The sequence below is a fragment of the Trichomycterus rosablanca genome, chromosome 21 (genome assembly GCF_030014385.1).
Source record: "Trichomycterus rosablanca isolate fTriRos1 chromosome 21, fTriRos1.hap1, whole genome shotgun sequence".
In the NCBI taxonomy this organism is placed as follows: domain Eukaryota; kingdom Metazoa; phylum Chordata; class Actinopteri; order Siluriformes; family Trichomycteridae; genus Trichomycterus; species Trichomycterus rosablanca.
In genome coordinates, this window is record NC_086008.1 from 16,282,612 (window position 1) to 16,296,978 (window position 14,367).

Here is a 14,367-nt window from a genome sequence, read left to right on the forward strand (position 1 = left end):
TTTATATTGGACATTCGCCTGACATTCGACTTTCTTTCGGCTCGTTCTCGGCTAATAAACATCCAAAAATTAATTAAATTGCACGAACTGATACCTCAGTAAACAAGGAACAAACTACAATTAATTTTGTTTAAAAAGGTTTTTCTGTTAATTTTTATTTAACGTTATTTGGTAAATGTGAGGTGCATCCGCGCTGAAATGCTAAGGAAGTGCTAAGGGAGCGTCTATAAAGTTCCGAGGTGTAGTAATTACCCAGTGGCGTGTACCATCTAATACACCTGTATTAAATCCTACAGTATGCTTACAGTAAACAGCGAGAAACGCAAATTTTGAGGTTGAAATACTTAACTAGTCTCCTGTACTAGTTAATACAGCCACAATAATAATTAAAAGTTCCCCAGTTTGGGTGCATTACAAAAGTTTTTAAAAAATTTAAAAAAAATCAAGAAACACACATTTAAAAAAGACAAAGGTTGTAGTAGTTAACTAGTCACCTGTACTAGTTACTACAACCACAATATTAATTAAAAGTCCCACAGCATAATACGTAATCAAAAAATATTTTTTTTTAACAATAATCGAGAAACGCACATCTGTGAAAAGACAAAGGTTGTAGTAGTTAACTAGTCACCTGTACTACTTACTACAACCAAAATACAAATTAAAGTTTCCCCAGCATGGGTGCAGTAACTAATCAAAAAATTAAAAAAATTAACAAAAATCAAGAAACACCATTTTTTATAAAACAAAGGTTGTAGTAGTTAACTAGTGACCTGTACTAGTTACTACAACCACAATATAAGAGAAATGTCTCACAGCATGGGTATAATAAGTAATCAAAAATTTTAAAAAATTAACAAAAATCGAGAAACGCACATTTAGAAAAGACAAAGGTTGTAGTAGTTAACTTGTCACCTGTACTACTTACTACAACCACATTTCAAATTAATAGTCCCACTGCATATGTACAGTGGGTAATCAAAAAATTTAAACAATTAATAAAAATTTACAAATGTAAATTTTGATAAGACGAAGGTTGTAGTAGGTTGTAGTAGTTATTTAAGCCAGCTGTAGCCTAGTGTTTAAAGTACTTGACCAGTGATCAGAGGGTTGCTGGTTTAAGCCCCAAAATTTTGACTTGAGAAACCTCTGTCCTTTTTGTCTCCTGATGTTTGGCCCACATTTCCTGAGACAGGCTGATGTCTTGTAATTTAAGTGGTTTTACAAGAAGGCCATCAGGGAAACTGTGGTAGACAATGTGCTCAGTGTACCTGCCCTGAAGAGAACTGTGCATTTTCCTCACAAACTGTCCTGGATGCAATCCTTTCTTTTTGTTTAGGATGTTATGCTTGATTATACCAAACCATGCCTCAACATGGCAATTCGTCTCTCTTGTTTTTTCAGAGAAAATGTCATCAGTGTTTTCTGTTTTGTCAGTAGATTCCCCAACATAATTCCACTCCAAAGAGGAAATATTGAAAGATAATGTTCAAACAGTTGATGACGCCTGGACAGTAGCATGGATTTTTATCTGATGACTCTTCCTCTTTATTCATCTTTAACTTAACAGAATCAGAAATACGCCTGAAACAAGCAGAGAAAGGTGAAGTTCCCACATGGGTTTTGGAAAATCTCTGCAATCCTTCATCCTGGTCGATTTCAGCTGCTCTGTCATCTGAAATTCTTCAGGGTCACATATTTTGGCTGTAGCAATAAGATCTTCAAGTCTTCTAATGTTTCTGAGAACATCATCATTCTTGTTCTTGTTTAACAGCACAGTACAAAATGATTGAAAAATGTCACATGCATCATCCATACAGCGAGTGTTCTGTAGTCTTGCCAGAATACGTACAAAAGTCTTTCAATCCTTTGTCACTGGTTTGTTTACCAACATCCACCACTTAAAAACTTAATCATGTAAAATAATTAAAAACTTGAAAATCTTGCATTTTCAAGTTCCATTATAATATTAAGCTACACTGTGGATTAAATCCAACTTTATAAATAAAATGCAACTGTATCGTAAGTGTAGTTATACATATTCATAATTATATTGTAATATGTTAATATGCTAAGTTATTATTATATTAAGGTGATATAGACATATCTATCTTCGATAATTATGCTTTACTGTTTTAACGATTTTAAATACTTTAATTTCATTGAGAAATAAAATTATTTTAATCTTGGAATACATTTCAACTTTAAAAATGGCAGCATGTAATGGACATTGCCCAAAATAACACATTTATTTCCAGGTCAATGTTTAATTAAAATTTATTAAGATATTTGTTAATTACTGTTCCATATCACTAAAAGACAGCAAAATATTATTTTATATAATCATACTATTTGGCTTAAGTTGGCTATAATTGCACAAAGTGTTCACAATTAAGGCTAATATGCCAGGAAAATATTTATTACATTTATTACTTTGTAATTAACATATTATTACGAAACATTTAGCAGATATGCAAATAATACATAAATAACAAATATTTGTAATAAATAAATATTACAAAATGTCTACTAGAACCTACCTTATCCATTGAGCAAGATGCCAATATCCGGATTTTCATTAATGATATATTGTTGGCTCTGTATCATTTTGTCTGACCACCACTGAGCTATCACAGAGGCAATGGTAGCTCAGTGGTTAAGGTACTGGACTAGTAAACAGAAGGTTGCCGGTTCAAGCCCTGCCACCACCAAGTTGCCACTGTTGGGTCCCTGAGCAAGGCCCTTAACCCTCAATTGCTCATTGTGTTCAGCTCATTGTGTAAGTCGCTTTGGATAAAAGCGTCTGCTAAATGCTGAAAATGTAAATGTTGTCTGCCTGACAGCTACTAATCCTAATGACCTTAAGGTGTAGGGGTGTTTACAATGCCTGAAGTGGTAGCTGAGAGTTGATTGGTTACATCTCGACATGTCAGTCTTCTGTTATATATGGCTTGGTTTACTGTCACCTTTTGGTTTGCTGCTTACTTTGCATTTAATCTTGCTCATATTAAGTGTTTATGCTACTAAGGCAAACAGCATACACAATACACTTTGCAACAAATTTGTGTGGACTAATTAACTGATTTTAATTCTTCCAAACTTACTTTTCCTTAGCCCAATGCTGTAAATCAGAAACATTAGATCCACTTTCAAATTGGTTAACAACAAGGAGCTTACCAATTATGATGCCCAGGCATGTTGTGATTTAATCTTAAATATGCATTTAGTTTGTGAGTCAGTAGCTTTATTGCAATTGTTTTATGCCTTTAACTCCCAATAATACGTATGCACTATCTGATACATTACATTGTATTAAAGGAAACATTAAATTAAATTGAAATTGAAATTAACATAGACTGGTAAGCTTGTGAAAAGTTTTTTTATTAAAGATGATCTAATAGATGTAACAATAATGTTTGAGAGAGCTTCTCCTTTGTATGTTCAGCATACAGATCATACTGCAATACATAAAAAAAAAAGTTGGACACATGTTTAAAACCTTTTGCAATATTGAAAATTGTTGATCATTTGTGAACTAAGAATAGTAATTATTGCAATTTTCAAGTGCAATTGTTAGTTGTAGTAAGTAGTTCACCTTTCGGGTAATTACCAAAACATTAATTATATAAAAATATATTATTACACCTTGATTGAATACTGTACTGTAGTAGGTAGTATAAATGACTAAGTGAGTAATACAACCTTCCTTATAACAAAATGTTCATTTATTAATTTGTATTTTTTTTTAATGTTTGATTCGTTACTGTACCAATGCTGTAAGACTTTTAACTTATATTGTGGTTGTAGTAACTAGAACAGGTGACTAGTTAACTACTACAACCTTACTTTTATAAAAAATGGCGTTTCTTGATTTATGCTAATTAAACATTTTTTTTGATTAGTTACTGCACCCATGCTGGGGGAATTTTAATTTGTATTTTGGTTGTAGTAAGTAGTACAGGTGACTAGTTAACTACTACAACCTTTGTCTTATCAAAATTTGCGTTTCACGATTTTTGTAAATTTTTATAAAACTTTGATTCATTACTGTACCTTTGCTGGGGGACTTTTAATTTGAAACGTGGTTGTAGTAACTAGCACAGGTGACTAGTTAACTACTACAACCTTTGTCTTATCAAAATTTGCGTTTTACGATTTTTGTTAATTTTTATAAAACTTTGACTCATTACTGTACCTTTGCTGGGGGACTTTTAATTTGAAACGTGGTTGTAGTAAGTAGTGCAGGTCACTAGTTAACTACTACAACCTTTGTCTTTTCTAAATTTGCGTTTTACGATTTTTGTTAATTTTTTAAAACATTTGATTCATTACTGCACCTATGCTGTAAAACTTTTAATTTGTTCTGTGGTTGTAGTAACTAGCACAGGTGACTAGTTAACTACTACAACCTTTGTCTTATCAAAATTTGTGTTTCACGATTTTTGTTAATTTTTTTTACATTTTTAAATCGTTACTGTACTCATGCTGTGGGACTTATAATTTTTTTATGTGGTTGTAGTAACTAGTACAGGTGACTAGTTAACTACTACAACCTTTGTCTTATCAAAATTTGTGTTTCACGATTTTTGTTAATTTTTTTTACATTTTTAAATCGTTACTGTACTCATGCTGTGGGACTTATAATTTTTTTATGTGGTTGTAGTAACTAGTACAGGTGACTAGTTAACTACTACAATCCTCATCATATCAAAATTTGCGTTCCTCAATTTTTTTTCATTTTTTAAATATTTTGATTCATTACTGTACCTATACTGTGGAGCTTTTAACTTGTATTGTGGTTGTACTAACTAGTACATGGGACTAGTTAACTACTACAACCTTTGTCTTTTTGAAATGTGTGTTTCTTGATTTTTGTTAATTTTTTAAAAACTTTTGTAATGCACCCAAACTGGGGGACTTTTAATTATTATTGTGGTTTTATTAACTAGTACAGGAGACTAGTTAAGTATTTCAACCTCAAAATGTGCGTTTCTCGATGTTTACTGTAAGCATACTGTAGGATTTAATACAGGTGTATTAGATGGTACACGCCACTGGGTAATTACTACACCTCGGAACTTTATAGACGCTCCCTTAGCACTTCCTTAGCATTTCAGCGCGGATGCACCTCACATTTACCAAATAACGTTAAATAAAAATTAACAGAAAAACCTTTTTAAACAAAATTAATTGTAGTTTGTTCCTTGTTTACTGAGGTATCAGTTCGTGCAATTTAATTAATTTTTGGATGTTTATTAGCTGAGAACGAGCCGAAAGAAAGTCGAATGTCAGGCGAATGTCCAATATAAAACTAACTTTACCACGGTCTTGAACAATGGAATAAATGACAAATAATTTCGGAGACTTATGAGGATTTTGGGAAACACTCGTAAAACTGGCGTTCTTAAAGTTACGTTGTTCTTCAAGTTGTTCTTTTAAATCGCGAAGATTAATCGTTATCAAAACACCAACCCAGAACGCAGCTTCAAGCGCTTCATTGAGCTTGTCTGCCGCTGAAAATGCCTTATCAACAAAGTAATAAGAATACATTTCTTTATTTGTTGAACTTCCCTGTGCTTTGGAAAATAGGGTTTGGGGGTATTTTGGGTTAGTTCTTTTTGCGAAAAATGGCTGCGCTGTAGGCTCGCCATGCTTCTGGATTGATGCATGAAAGGTTAATTGTGAGCCTATTTATAACAAATTTCTGCAAAGGATCATGGTCAAGATTCAGTGGTGGGCGAATTCTACAGTAAGCATATTTCTGCTGTCAATCACAATATGGTAAGTTTAAGCGGGATTTTTCTTTTTCTGTCAGTTTAAACAATAATCCGTCTTTGGTAATAGTACAGTTTGCATTATATCTAACACAAATATTAGGGTTTTTTTTTATCACTCAGACAGAAAGACATCTTTATATCATCAGTAACAGGTACAGAAATTAGAATTACTTAATAATAGTCACCTACTCTTTTAAAACGCTATTAAGACAGAAAGCAAGCTAGCTCGCTAAACATAGAACTAATCGGCCAGTTGATAAACAACTAGCTAATGGTCTAGCCAAAAGTGATACACTAGAGAGCCAGCGTGCATAACATTACCAAAACAGGTAAGAATTTTAAACAGCACATTTTTAATAGTAGAATGTGTTTATTAATGTAATATCTCTAATGGGAGGTTAGAAATTAACAAAACTGTCATAGTCTCCAGTCTTGTATATACATTTCTACAGCAGTAACAGTAATTCCTTGTTTTATCTTTACAGTGCAGGAAAGAAAACTTTAGCCCAAGATGTGGATTCTAGCAAATGTTAAAACAAAGCACTTACACATATTTATAGTTTTGTTCAGAACAGCAGTGTTTACAAAAATATGAATTTTTTATTTAATTATCTATGTATTTTCAAAAACATGTTTTAAAATGTTTAAATTCAATAAATGATTTTTTGTTACAAAGTGTCTTAATTTTTACAATGTATAGTTATTTTTCGAATATTATTTTGGTGTTAAATGCTGTAATGCCTTTAAAGTATATTTGCTGTAATTAAAAGACTGCATTACTGTGATAACAATTACAGTAAAGTGATTACTGCTGTAATAGGTTACAGTAATGTGAAATTACTGTAATAAGAGCTACAGTACTGTGATTATTACTGTAATAAATATTACAGTACTTTATAGTTACTGTAATTAAATTTGCAGTATGTGTACTGTAAAATTTATTACAGCAACTTACCGGCTAATTGCTGCCAGCAAGTTACTGTACATTTCACAGTCTCCTTTTTACAGTGTAGGCTTGATATGCAATACATAAAAATTGCAAGTGTAGTGTTTGATCATGCATTTTATACCGGTAATTTAAAGATTGGGTATTAGTTTTTTTAATGCTTTAAAAAAATGTTTTTTAATGCTTTTTTTTTTTGCTTTTGTTATATAATAATGAGAAATTGTATGGTAATCGGTGATTCCGTTTTCGACTGGCGGATATCTCCAGAGGAGCTGCAGAGGCGAAGCCAACAAAGAACACTTAAAACTCGTTCGTAATTTCGGAGACTCACAAGGATTTTGGGAAACACTCGTAAAACTGGCGTTCTTAAAGTTACGTCGTTCTTAAAGTAGTTTTTTTTTAATCGCTAAGATCAATCGTTATCAAAACACCAACCCAGAACGCAGCTTAAAGCGCTTCTGTGAGCTTGTCTGCCGCTGAAAATGCCTTATCAACAAAGTAATAAGCAAAGAATAAGAATAAACAAAAACACTAAACCACTTCAAAACTCTGTTTAAAATGCTTTAGTAAGCTTGTCTGACGCTGGAAATGCATTTTGTAATGTCTTTATTAACAAAGTAATACAAATGTACAAAAACACTAAAACACATTTTTATGAAGAAAATGCATTTCGTAATGTCACTGTCAACAAAGTACAAAGGCACTAAAACACAAAAAATTTGCTTAAAACGCTTCTTTGAGCTTAACTAATGCTGAAAATGATTTTGCAATGTAACAAAATAATGAGTGTACAAAAACCTTAAAACTCCCCAGAACTGTGCTTAAAGCAGCTCGTAACCTTGTCTAACGCTGAAAATGCATTGTTTAATGTCATCAAAGTAACAGGAATGTACAAAAACACTAAAACACTCCAGAACTGTGCTTAAAGAGCTTCTCTGAGCTTGTCTGACACTGACAAATTATTTTATAAGGTCACTAGCAACAAAATAATAAAATTGTACAAAAAAAACATTTAAACATGCATTTGGCAATATCATATTTATTATCATTATATAGATTGAAAAAAGAATGATAACACCAAAAGACTCAATAAACTCTACTGTGTTTTAAACACTTGTTTGAGCCTCTCTGGCGCAGAAAATGCTTTTGGCAATGTCACTTTTAACGAAGTAGTAAGAATGAATGAAAACACTGAAGCACTCCACTACTGTGCTTTAAACGTTTGCTTGAGCTTCTGTGACGCAAAAAAAAACCCATATCCAATGTCATTATGAACGGAGGTAAAAATAAATGTCTAAAAAACAAAAAACTGTTAATTACTGTGACTTAAACGCTTGTTTGAACATCTTTTATGATGATAATGCATTTGGTAATGTCATTTATGCATTTTGGTAATGTCAATTAATAGAAAAAAAGTTTAAAACACCAAATAACTACACCGCTGTGTTGTTAACGCAGTTTTTGTTCTTCTCTGGTGCTTAAATGCGTTTGGCGAAGTAATTATTAACGAAGATGTATAAGAAAATATGAAAACTCTAAAACACTCCACTGTTGTCCAAACGCTTGTTTGAGCTTCTCTAACGATTAAAAAGCATTTCCCAATTTCATTATGAACAAAGTATTTGAAATGTATGTAACAAAAAAACACTCCAATGCTGCGCTTTAAATGCTTGTTAGAGCTTATCTGAAGCTGAAAATGCATTAAGGACTGTCCATATCAACTAAAATTTTCAAAATCACAAAAATGCTCCACATCTTTGCTTTAGGTGCCTTTTAAGCTTCTTTGATGAAAAAAAAAAAAAATTTGTCAATGTCAATAACGACCAAGTCATTGGAATGTACAAAAATCATTAAATATTCACTACATTGATATACACGCTTTTGTAAAGCTAAAAATTAATTTAGCTATGTCCATATAAACGAAGTAAAATGCATTTGACAATTTTAGCAGAAGTGATAGGAGTGTACAAAATTACTAAAACATTCTATTACTGTGCTCCGACCGCATTTTTAAACTTCTCTGGCGCTGAGAGTGCATTTGGCAATGTAATCAACAACATATTATGAACGTACAAAATAACTAAAACACACTACTGCTGTGCCATGAACACTTTTTCGAGCTTCTAAGACATTACATGTTGGAAATGTTCATATTAACAAAAAAAAAAAAAAAAAAAAAAAAAAAGAATTTCCAAATGTACTAAAATTTTTTTTACTACTGTGCTGTAAAAGAAATCACTTTACTGTACTGTGCTAATGTAAGTTTCTGTGATGCTGAAAAAGCAATTATCAATTTCAATATTAAATTAGGATTTGGAATGTACAAATTTATTAAAACGATGTTTTGAGTTAACTGTTTTAGTGATTTTATACATTCCTGTTACTTTGTTGATACTAACATTGCCAAAGGCATTGTCAGCGTCAGAAAAACAAAAACAGCTTTTAGAGCATTCGTTGGTGATTTTATACATTGAAATTATTATGCTGATACAGACATTTCGTAAGTGAAGCTCAGTGAAGTTTGAAGCTCAGTAGTGGAGTGTTTTACAATTTTTGCACGTTCCTGTTAGTTCGTTGATATGGACATTGACAAATGCATTTTCATCATAGGAGCTCAAAAAGGCGTTTAAAGAACAGTAGTGGAGTGTTTTTGTGATCTTGTACATTTCAATAATTTGTTAATGTTGACGTTACAAAATGCTTTTTTGCACAGTAGTAGTGTGAACTGGTGATTTTGTCATTTCAGATTACAATGCTGACACATCCAAATGCTCTTTAAGCGTAAGTGAAGCTCAAAGAAGAGACCAGTAGTCGAGTGTATTAGTAATTTGATACATTGCTTTGATACATTCCTATTCCTTTGATGACACACACTTTGACAAATGCATTTTCAGCGTCAGGGGAGCTCAAGAATGCGTTTATAGCACATTAGATGAGTGTTTTAGTGATTTTTTACATTACAAATATTTCGTTGATATTTGCAGTGCAAAATGCATTTTCAGCGTCGGAGACAATTAGCAAGGCCTTTAAAGCACAATAGTAGAGTGTACAATTTTGTATTCGTTTACATTGTTAATATTGTCAATACTGACATTTCCAAATGCATTCAGCATCATAAAAGTTTAAAACATCGTTCATGGCTCCTTAGCTGAGTGTTATAGTGATTATGTACCTCGTTTATATTGACTTTACAAATTGTATTTTATAGTTAGAAAAGCTCAAAACAGCGTTTAGAGCACAGTAATAAAGTATTTTAGGGATTTTGTACATTTAATTAACTTTGTTATGAATTGCATTATCACTATCATTGAAGATCAGCAAAGCGTTGTTGATACTGACATACTGCCAAATGCATTTTCAGTTTCAGAAAAGCTTAAGCTTAGCACAGTAGCAGAGTGTTTAATGTTTTTAACTTTTTTTATTACTTATTTGATAATGGCATTGCCAAATTCAGCTCAAATAAGCTCAAAGATCGCCAAATTCAGCTTAAATAACCATTTGAAACGGTATTTAGTGTTTATAAACTATTCTTTTACTGCGTTCATAATGACATTGGAACATGTCACAAAAGCTCAAACAAACGTTTAAAGCACACAAATGGGTATACTTAATGTCTTCATTTATTCCTACTACATCGCTGATAATGACATTTCCAAAGAATGAAAGAGTAATGGAGTGTTTTAGTGTTTTAGTGTACTTTGTTTATAATGACATTGTCAAATGTATTTCAAGCGTCAGAGAAGCTCAAACATGCGTTTAAAGCACAGCAGTGAAGTGTTTTAGTGTTTTTTAAAAATGTTTTACTACTTTGTTCATAATGAAATTGCTAAATAAGTAGAGGATTATTATTTTAGTGTTTTAATCTTCTTTATTGCTTTGTTTACAACAACTTTTCCAAATGCATTTTTAGAGTCATAAAAGCTTAAACTAGCGTTTAAAGCACTGTAATGGCGTGTTTTAGTGTTTTCTATTTTCTATTACTTTGCTCATGATGACCTTGCCAAATGCATTTTCAGCGTCATAGACGGCCAAATAAGCGTTTAAAGCACGGTAGTGGATTGTTTTAGGGGTACATTTAAAGCGTCAGTGTTTTCTATTTTCTATTACTTTGCTCATGATGACCTTGCCGAATGCATTTTCAGCGTCAGTGAGGCTAAATTAAGCGTTTAAAGCACAGTAATTGAGCCATTTTGTGTTTTCATACATTCCTACTACTTAGTTGAATGGTTTGTTTGATTAGGATAAATTCTGGGAGTGTGCTTGCGTGGGTGGGATGGAGGTGTCTGGACAGCACCTCTGTCCTACTTGCGCAAAAGGATTGCCACACTCACCAAAGTTTGGTATAAAATCTGAGGCTGCTCCTCACGTTGTCATATAGCCGTGAGCCACCTGACAACCCCAGATTTTTTCTGATCAGCTGAGCTCCTGCCAAGACTGCACGGGCCTCCCAGTCGATGCGAAATGGCGGATGATGATTTAAAAAGCTGATAAGCGAGATTGTTCTTTTTATTAAAGATGACATTTTTTCTTTTACTTCGTTCATGACAACAATTGAACGTTTTCCAATGTCACAGAAGCTCAAACAAGCGTTTAAAGCACATCAGTAAGGTGTTATATTGTTTTCATACATTCCTACGTTGATAATGACATTGCCATGCATTTTCGGCGTCAGAGAAGCTCAAAGTTGTGGAGTGTTTTTGTGTTTTAAACTTTTCTATTACCTTAATCAGTGTCATAGAATCTAAAATCTTTTTAACATCACAGATGCTCAATCAAGTGTTTAAAGCACAGTAAAGTGTTTTAGTGTTTTTAAGCTTTTCTTTTATCATCTTTAATAATTACAGTACATTGAAACATTTTTTTAGCATCACAGAAGCTCAAAGAAGCATTTAAAGAACCTTCTTCGTTGTTGATAATGACGTAAATGCATTTTTCTTTTCAGAGAGTTTCAGACAATAGTTTAAAGCACAGTAATGGAGTGTTTTATTGTTTTTAAACTTTTTTATTACCTTGTTTACATGTCAAAACGCTTTTTTGAGCAACACTTACTCCGAAAATGTATATGGCAATGTCCAAAGTAATAGGAATTTACAAAAACGCAACATTCCACTATACTGTGCTTTAATGCATCTGTCAGTGTAAATAACAAAAGGGTATAACAAGTATGTACAAATTCACTAAAAAACTCCACTAACTGTGCTTGAAATGGTTTTAAAATATTTCTAACGTGGAAAAGGCATTTGGCAATTTTAATATCTCCAAAGTTAAAGAATTGTACAAAACACTAAAACACTCCTTTTGTTCGCTCTAAACGGCTTTTAAGCTTAACTTTGTTGTTTACTGGTTTAAAAAATAAAATCAGCTTTATAAATACAAAAAAGTAAAAAATTGTGTTTCCAATGCAAAAATCACACCAGATTTTATAAAGCCAACAAAAAGTAATGTTTGTACAAATTATCCAATGTTGATCTCAGTAATTAGTACTGTGGAATCTTGAAAAGTCACTATCAAGCATTATTTTTCAGAGTTTCTATGTAGTTTAAATCATATTGACTTGTGTATCTTATTGTGACGGCCGAGGGGAACTGAAGGCAGTAAAATGTCAAGACGAGGTCATGAGATAGGGAAGGAGCAGATGCAGATAGGGAACTGCGTAAATTGAAGTAGACATATTTAGACCAAAAAAGTGTGTGTGTGGAAGTATAAATACATGAGTCCGATCTTAGATCGGGGCCTTTTCCTTATTGCTCAGATAGCTGACTGGATCACTTTTTGACAGGGAAAAGTTCCCCGGCCGGGTTTATTCTGTTTGATCTTCCTACTATTTTTGTAATATATGTATGATTTTGATTTTACCTATTGGGTTGCCTATTTCTTCCAATAAAAGAACACGTCAAAATGGTGACCCCTAGACGTGATTGGAGGAGATTGGAAAGGAAGACAGACGGAGATCGCGGAGATGATCATCAGACACTCATAATGGCCGGCCATTTGAAAAGGTGAGCAGAATACCTGTTGATTACGAAATTTCTGCTAGCTTAGTGAAGTTGATATAGAGTAGTGTATGAGTGTTTGATGACATTAATGCGGTAAGTCTGTTTTAAATTTGCTAAATTGTTATTAAATAAAGTATGAAGGTCAAACAGTATAATATTGAATTAAAAAAGGTGATGCTGTGTGTTCCACCTTAAAGGGAGTCAGACGAGGCTGTGTGATACCGTCTGACCCATAGTATCAAAATCAGTATTAGGTGATGCTGTGTGTTCCACCTTAAAGAGAGTCAGTCAGACGAGGCTATATGATACCGTCTGCCCCATAGTATTAAAATCAGTATTAGGTGATGCTGTGTGTTGCACCCCGGTGGGAATCAGACGAGGCTGTGTGATACCGTCTGCCCCATAGTACTGGTGTTATATCAGTAGGTGATGCTGTGTGTTCCTCCCCGGTGGGAATCAGACGACGCTGTGTGATACCGTCTGGCCCATAGTACTAGAAAAGGTGATGCCGTGTGTTCCACCTAATCCGTAGTTTAAGGATTAACAGTAAAGACGTCTGGGACGCCTGTCTATGTAAGACAGAGATATCACCACGGACGAAATCGCCATATGAGCGTCATTGTGTGGCAGTAGAACTGGAACACTGTACTATTGGTGACGACCGGTAGCATAAGTTACTTTGTCTGCTGTCAGTCTGTGGGATAGTCTTAGTATTTAGTATTGTAATTTTCCTGCTAATATGTACAGTGTATCACAAAAGTGAGTACACGCCTCACATTTCTGCAAATATTTTATTACATCTTTTCATGGGACAACACTATAGACATGAAACTTGAATATAACTTAGAGTAGTCAGTGTACAGCCTGTATAGCAGTGTAGATTCACTGTCTTCTGAAAATAACTCAACACACAGCCATTAATGTCTAAATAGCTGCAACATAAGTGAGTACACCCCACAGTGAACATGTCCAAATTGTGCCCAAAGTGTCAATATTTTGTGTGACCACCATTATTATCCAGCACTGCCTTAACCCTCCTGGGCATGGAATTCACCAGAGCTGCACAGGTTGCTACTGGAATCGTCTTCCACTCCTCCATGATGACATCACGGAGCTGGTGGATGTTAGACACCTTGAACTCCTCCGCCTTCCACTTGAGGATGCGCCACAGGTGCTCAATTGGGTTTAGTCCATCACCTTTACCTTCAGCTTCCTCAGCAAGGCAGTTGTCATCTTGGAGGTTGTGTTTGGGGTCGTTATCCTGTTGGAAAACTGCCATGAGGCCCAGTTTTCGAAGGGAGGGGATCATGCTCTGTTTCAGAATGTCACAGTACATGTTGGAATTCATGTTTCCCTCAATGAACTGCAGCTCCCCAGTGCCAGCAACACTCATGCAGCCCAAGACCATGATGCTACCACCACCATGCTTGACTGTAGGCAAGATACAGTTGTCTTGGTACTTCTCACCAGGGCGCCGCCACACATGGTGGACACCATCTGAGCCAAACAAGTTTATCTTGGTCTCGTCAGACCACAGGGCATTCCAGTAATCCATGTTCTTGGACTGCTTGTCTTCAGCAAACTGTTTGCGGGCTTTCTTGTGCGTCAGCTTCCTTCTGGGATGACGACCATGCAGACTGAGTTGATG